This window comes from Colias philodice, chromosome 22 (assembly GCF_061535455.1).
Source record: "Colias philodice isolate Cphi_HAF_F1 chromosome 22, ilColPhil1 Martin Lab GWU primary, whole genome shotgun sequence".
Classification (NCBI taxonomy): Eukaryota; Metazoa; Arthropoda; class Insecta; order Lepidoptera; family Pieridae; genus Colias; species Colias philodice.
Window position 1 is genome coordinate 956220 of NC_143107.1, and position 7279 is coordinate 963498.

Below are 7279 nucleotides of genomic sequence, written 5' to 3' on the forward strand. Positions count from 1 at the left end.
GACGTCATAAATTTCCCTAGGGTACTGCGGCAGTATACTGGCAGTCCATAACGGAACGAATTTTTCTACAGTGATAGCACTGTGCAGTGGTTGCAGTGCATATCGGAAGACACCCTTAACATTTTATTATGCTGTCTATACAATCTCTAATATTGATAATATCCAACAATTACACGACTCGACAAAAAAATTTTCGTTCTTTGTCCTAAAGTTTATACTATTATTTTCCAGTTAGTTATGCACAAAAACGAAAAGAAAATACCTTTTTTCGGTATAAAGTTTGCTTTTGTGATAGTTATAATAATAATACTCATTTTTCAATTTTTTCATAAATTTTAATTGATTTTAATATTTTTAAAAAGACCACGTGGTGAGAGTGGGGTGTTAACGTTTACACTGTGCCGCTAGATGGCACCCGAGTGATAAACAACCATCAGGTGTTATTTACAAGCCCAGAATAACTTAAAATGTCGTCACGAAAGTGCAAATACGATGCTGATGCATTTTGTTTTATATGTGGTCAATTTATTAAAGTTCGAGACGTGAAATATGAACTAAAGACATCTCATGTTCTCTGTGAAGCCTATGAAGCATATTTTGACTGTCCTGTACGGAATCAACATAAGCCATGGGCTCCACATGTTGCTTGTAGTTATTGTAAAAGGTGTTTGGAAGGTAAGGCAAATTACAAATTTTAAGGCCATGGGCTGCAGGATGTCATTAAAAGTACATATGCTGCATGCTCATTTGGATAAATTTAAAAACAATATGGGAGCCTATTCCGAAGAGCAAGGAGAACGTTTCCATCAGGACATCATAAATTTTGAACAACGCTATCAAGGCCAATTCAATGAAAACATGATGGGCGACTATATTTGGGGTTTATTGAGAGAAAGTAGCTATGAACATAAAAGAAAAATTAAAAGTGTGCACTTTTAAGTTATTTTCCCACTTTTCTGTAAGCTAATTTGATAGTAAAACTTAATAAAAATAATAAACATTTTTATTTCAATAGTTTTATTTTCAATCAAAAATTAAAATCCGAGATTTTTAAAAATTTCGTTCAATCAGTCTTCTAAGCACAAAAGCAAAGTTTTTCATGCCATATATTTTTTTCCGTCTAATTACGACCTAAACTACCAAATTTAATGCTTTGAAATCAAAGTCAAATTTCATGGTGACCCGTTGTTATACAGACAATAAATCCCCTGCATGACGTTTGCATGACATAGTAAAAAGTTTGTGATCTATTGCGACACAGTTCCAATTGCCATTGTTCCAGTGAAGTTTGGAACCATAGACAATTTAGTAATGTAAGCGAATCGTGCGAAGTCGCGCCAAAATAAAATGCAATAAAAAAGCTTTATAAAGCAGGGAATCCGTTCAAGGAACCGCGATGTACAGTTAGCGGGAGAATTTAATGTTTACTTGGTACGTACTGTTTTTATTATGTACTTATTTTTTAGGGGTAAATACTTTTTAACGCATTTTTTAAACAAAACAAAGACAGACTCTTTAATTTCTAATAGTTGCGTATAATCACAAGGAAATACTACTTAAATTTTTGTTATTATCACAGGTTATTATACACTGCACTTTCGATTTTATAGCTTTTTGTCGTTGTTATCATTAATTTTTTTTTAAAGTAATTTATAATGATAGCATGTGGATTACACAGGCCCGACTGAGCTTACTTTTTATCAATATAAAATTCTAAAAACAGATTTTTTTAGAATTACATAATATATTAAAATTAACAACATAATATTCATATCATCATGATAATCATAGCTTTAGTATGAACTAAGATAAGAATATCATAGCAATGTTTTCCCAAAAGCATTTTTCTTCATAACAGTACGCCGGCGACATAACGTCGCGTCCTATCGAGCGCCCTCCAATGTTGCCAAAACCACGCAATCTTTACTTTCATGTCCATATTTATACGAAGATATATGCAGAGCTATGAATAATGCAACACGGTACATCAAATTGTGATGGAATATACAAGTGTGGTATATTGGGGATGGTTTATTCTATTTGATAGTAAGTAGTGCTTTTTTGTCTTAACTTTCCTAATTATTAGCTATAACTTTCTTTATCATGCTTTAAGCTTATTAAGCTTTTTTATAATTCTATCTCACCAGTTTTGTTCAGAACTCGTAATAGGATGAAAATTTGATTATTTACGATCTTAATTAACTAATATTGAGAATCTATAGGATTGTACCTATGCTTGTTTCTTTGTTACAGATAATTTCAACAAACACTATAAAGGTCGAAGATTAACTGCGACCCAACAGACGTCATCCTGCCATCTGCATCGTATCGCTAACAGTGCATGTAAGTTCTTCTAATTTACTTTTACAAACTCCTCCACACGTGATCGAAATCGGTCTAGCCGTTCACGCGAGATAATTTTTAGGGCATAGGTACCCTATAAATATTTCAATTTGAGTTCCTATATTTAAAAGTTACTCTCGATAATAATTTGTGTTAGTGTGGCATTACCTTGTATCTAATCTGTGGCATTAGGTACAGACTCAAACTTAATGTAGGTACACAAAAATTATTAATAGTCATTTTTTTTTTAAATTATAACCTATTCGGAATATCGCTTATCTACCGGGAAGAATGACCAAGAACCTCGTTGTTTTTTTTTCTATAATACACTCGAAAAAACAAATTCACAATACGCATAGCAATCAATAATCATAGTCATAGACCTAAAGTGTAGGTAACCTTAATTCCAATAATAACCTACAATTACATTAACTCGTACATAATGTGTGCAATTTGCGATTAAAATTTTATCGTCGCATAAATATTAACTTCGTACTCAAGCCAAAATTGCACGTTCGTAAAATTAATTGCTTGGATCAAAGTGATAGTTATATTTACTTAGAATTCGGTGAGCATCGTAATTTACATAATATAAGAGGCGCAACCCGAATCTCCGACATACTCTTACTGTGCCACGCCAAATAGAATTTTTGGTGGTAATTATATGGAGTTGTTAAAGCATGCACTTTGTAAATAATAAAGAAAATCCATAAGTAAGTAATTATAATAAAAATACGAAAAAAAGGCAAAAGAGTCTAATTTGGAATCTTATTTAGTTTATTTGGGTACCATAGCTTTTTGTGAAAGCTCAATTGAGATAAATACTAGAATTTATCAGGATTTCTAGGTAATGTTAATAATATTGTCCGGTAAAAACTATTTGTTGCTGTGTCTTAATTTGATTTCTTGTGAAAAAGTCTAGTAAAGCAGAATTCTTTTATCTACAATTAGAAATAAGAATTCATAATATTCATTGTCGCTAGACTTTTATTATAATTGTCGTAATAAAATAAATGTTATTTGAATTCGAAGCCGAAATATTTTACACATTAAACCACAGCTACTATACGAAGTATCATACTTCTCCACGTATTTTTGTACTGTTTTAACATTGTTATTTTATTTGTGATAGATAATTAATTTACTTCATCCCGACCGCGACATTACTTTAACCATTATTCCAAAAATTGTTAATCGTTTTACACAAGGATAAATAATGACTCAGAAGTTATAAATACATATCTACTTATTTTCCATTCACATAAAAATTTCTCACAAGGGTGGTTTTAACAGCTCCATTGACGTTGTAGGCTGCGCTGCATTCGCAATGCACTGCACCATTAGATTTACAGCCAGCTGACTCAGCTTCACATACCGTGATATACAAGCGTTGTTTACATATAAATAAAATAAAAACCGTTTATTTTCAACGAAAATGAAGATGAAGTACTGCCAAGTTTTGAGGGTAGTTGCGGACTGTTAGTCAGTGTGAACACTAGTTGGATAAAGTGGAGAATTTGTTTAATGTTGTAATTTTTTTTTCTTTAAGGATGATATTATGAATAGACGAAACAAAAAGGTCTGTTTGGTATTTCACAGTCGCCTTCATACCTGTAAAGCGTAATATTTTATTAGTACATGGATTTTCTTAATATGTATTACTCGTTTATAAATTAATATGAACATTAAAAATAGGTAAATAATATGTATTGTTATTATGGATCGAATAAGTTGCTAGAACCCGTAGGTAACAAATTCAGGGCGCTTATAAATGTTGAAACAAAACAAGAATGAATTCTGGTTTGTGGATACGGCCACCTACTTTGTCACCTTTTCTCAGGATGTACCTAGTTTAGATTTGTGGTATATATTTCCTCATTCTTGCTACTAAAAAAGTTAAATTATCTGCATAGATAATAAATCTAAAACATACCTTTCCAAGACATTCAAGCTTGCGTCTTCTCTTTCATAAATGGCCATTCCCGATCCCAGTGCGGATCGTACATGGTAATACCAACCTTATAACCTGTGTATCACAATAATTTTGAATTTAGACTTTTGACGAATTCTGCCAATGACAAGTTTTGCATAATTGCGTCAATAGTTTATTATCTATGGTAACATAATGCTTTTTAATCTGTGAATTCAGTTCCAAATATAATTCTGTTCCAAACTCAATACGTTAGTGTTCTAAAATCAGTCGTAGCAATAAAATTTCATAAAACTTTACGAGTTAGCCGAGTTGTATATTTGTATCTAAACTATAAAAATGTTCGTAAAATTGTAGTGAGGCGATGCAGTCTGTTGAATTATTTATCTAGTTTATACTTTATATCTAGTGCTTGTTCAAACACGCATGATTTCTAGACATGATAATAAGGTGGTTGACATTATTTTTTATATTATTGTAAAAAGATTCGATTTGTGATACGGCATTATCGTTGAAGTGGATATTAAAGTACGTTAAAAGTATTGCGTTTGAAACTGTAAGTCTGTGCGTAGAAGAATTAATAGATGGTAAGTCCAAGAATATTTTTAAATTTATTTGAAGAGACGGCAGTGCGGCAGTTTTTAAAAATAACTGCACATTAACAATGTTCAAAACATGCTGACAAAATCGGCACAAATTCAGCCGCTGCGCTGATTATTAAAAATAACTTTCCGATAATGTCCTATAATATTTATTTATTTATTTATAAAATACTAGCTACTCGCCCGCGGCTTCGCCCGCTTAGTCTTAAATAATGTTACGTAGTTTTAAAGATTTAAGGGACATAAGGACAGAGAAAGCGACTTTGTTTAGTACTATGTAGTGATTAGGATTAGGATTATTGAATGAGTACGAATACGAAACATACCTCACAGTTTTAAAACAATAGACTTTCAAATTCACTTCGAATTAAAAACTAAAATCATAACCAACTATAATTCGGTAGAAATTCAACCTGACAAGGTTTCCTTCAAATGGTAACGTTTCGACACGTCCGAGCTGAATAAATTACTGGCACAATCGCCTTTGTGAAAATTGAAAAGCTATGTTAGCAGTTTGTCCTGGACGCAGGGTAGTGGCGAATTAGAAATGTATTGGTAGTGTTACGGGAGAAATAAAGTTGGTATAATCTGATTTGGACTGGTTGTTTTTTTACGGTAAAAATAATGTTCGTGTAATCGGCGATGATTTCGATAATAATCGAATTCAATGAAATGTGCGTGCGAATTTTTTTTATGTTTGCATCGGACCTTACATTTGCTATTGAGGTTTTATAATTATTTTACGAGATATATTTTCAGATATTTAATGTAATATTTATTTAAGTCTGTCTTATATCGGATATATTTTGAGCAGGACCCTGATTTTTGAACATGACTGCTATAATTTTGCATTACTAAATTATTGGACGTAATTGAACAGTAAGCTATTCGTATCAGTTAAAAAACTAACAGCATCTTAGAGAACGAATTAATTCATTGTGTTACCAACAATCAAACCCATCCTCCTTAATAATGTAAATGTTAGCTCTTCTATTTAATTAAAAATAGTAGACAAATCTTTAACACTTCAATAAGACGTTTCCACATTATCCAGTCCACATTTATATGACCACTACTGCAAACTTCGTACGCTTTCTTCACCTAAACAGAATTGTTCTCGAAATAATTCCCATCGATCCCGTGCAATATGTTACGTCGCATCTCAATCCCAGTAAATTGGCGACGGTAAGTTGTAGCACGCTCGCTTCCATCGTAGTGTTCATTTGTATTCGTGTGCAGTTTTCTTGTTATCACATATTCGGGTTGTTTTTTTTGGGTTTAATTTCTTGACGCGATGGTGGGTTTACGATAAGACGTAATATAGGTATGAAGAAAAAGTGCAGCTGTCCATTTTTATTTTGGGAAACTATACAGGCAGTATCTAGATCTAAGATATTTGCATACTTTAAACTTGGCTCGATTAAGAACTTCCTTCGGCTTGATCTATTAGGTAATAATTTTAAAATTATCCTTAATTATTTAAAATTACAATGCAAATCGTTGGAGACTAGAACTGCTAATATATTTTACAACCATAGAACTTCTTAAAAGTTTGATCAGGAATTACGTTATCGTCCATGAGCATAATCGCATGGCCATTTCTCAAAAGCGCAAAACGCGGGAAATTAAAAAAAAATATCAACAAAAAGTAGGAGCGGCTGAAATTGCACGGCAAACTATACTGTCTTTTACAGACATGTCCGTAACTCTTTCCATACAGAATAGTCACATAGTATTTCAAGTCAAGTAAATTGGTAGAGGTATATTGTGACACGTTCGGTCAATTCGATGTTCGCTGCCCTCATTTGTATTCGCTTCTAAGTTGTACTGCACTATATGCTTGTAGCACCTACTAATGTTGCTTTATTTATATCAGAGAAGACAAACCAGCTAGCTATTAATTATTTTAATAGGCAACTAACTAGCTAGGCAATACAATTTGAGCTTTTACAGCTAGGAAAATCAGTTTCAAGGGAAGGGATTAAGAAAAAGGGTACACAAGCTGTTAGAAAATAAATAGATACTGTTTCTTTCGATCTGAATAAGTATACCTAATGTTAGTGAACTTAGCAGATCATTTTTAGCAGATCAAAAAGAAAATGTGAGTTCTTATCGCGTGCAGTTGAGTTCTACAGTTCCTGATACTTTTTAGAAATAGTTCTGGCGTTTGTACCTTAAAAAACGACATTTGAAAAAATGATCTGCCAACTTCCCGTAGCAGATCATTTTTAGCAGATAAAAAAAAAATGTGAGTTCTTATCGCGTGCAGTTGAGTTCTACAGTTCCTGATACTTTTTAGAAATACTCTCGTAAAATGAAACACTAGAAAATTTATTTATGTCATATTTCATCACGCCGTAGCACCATGCCGTAGCATCATGCCGCTACGGCATGATGCTACGGC

At 32.6% G+C, this 7279-nt stretch overlaps 1 long non-coding RNA gene across 1 annotated transcript; it reads left to right on the forward strand.

Annotated features, from left to right (window-relative positions):
* The first annotated feature begins 1243 nt into the window (after positions 1-1243).
* LOC149478277 (uncharacterized) lies at positions 1244-2337 on the forward strand. Its single transcript, XR_016317403.1, has 3 exons — positions 1244-1431; positions 1859-2046; positions 2254-2337. It is a non-coding gene; the product is annotated as an uncharacterized LOC149478277 (long non-coding RNA).
* The last annotated feature ends 4942 nt before the right edge of the window (positions 2338-7279 follow it).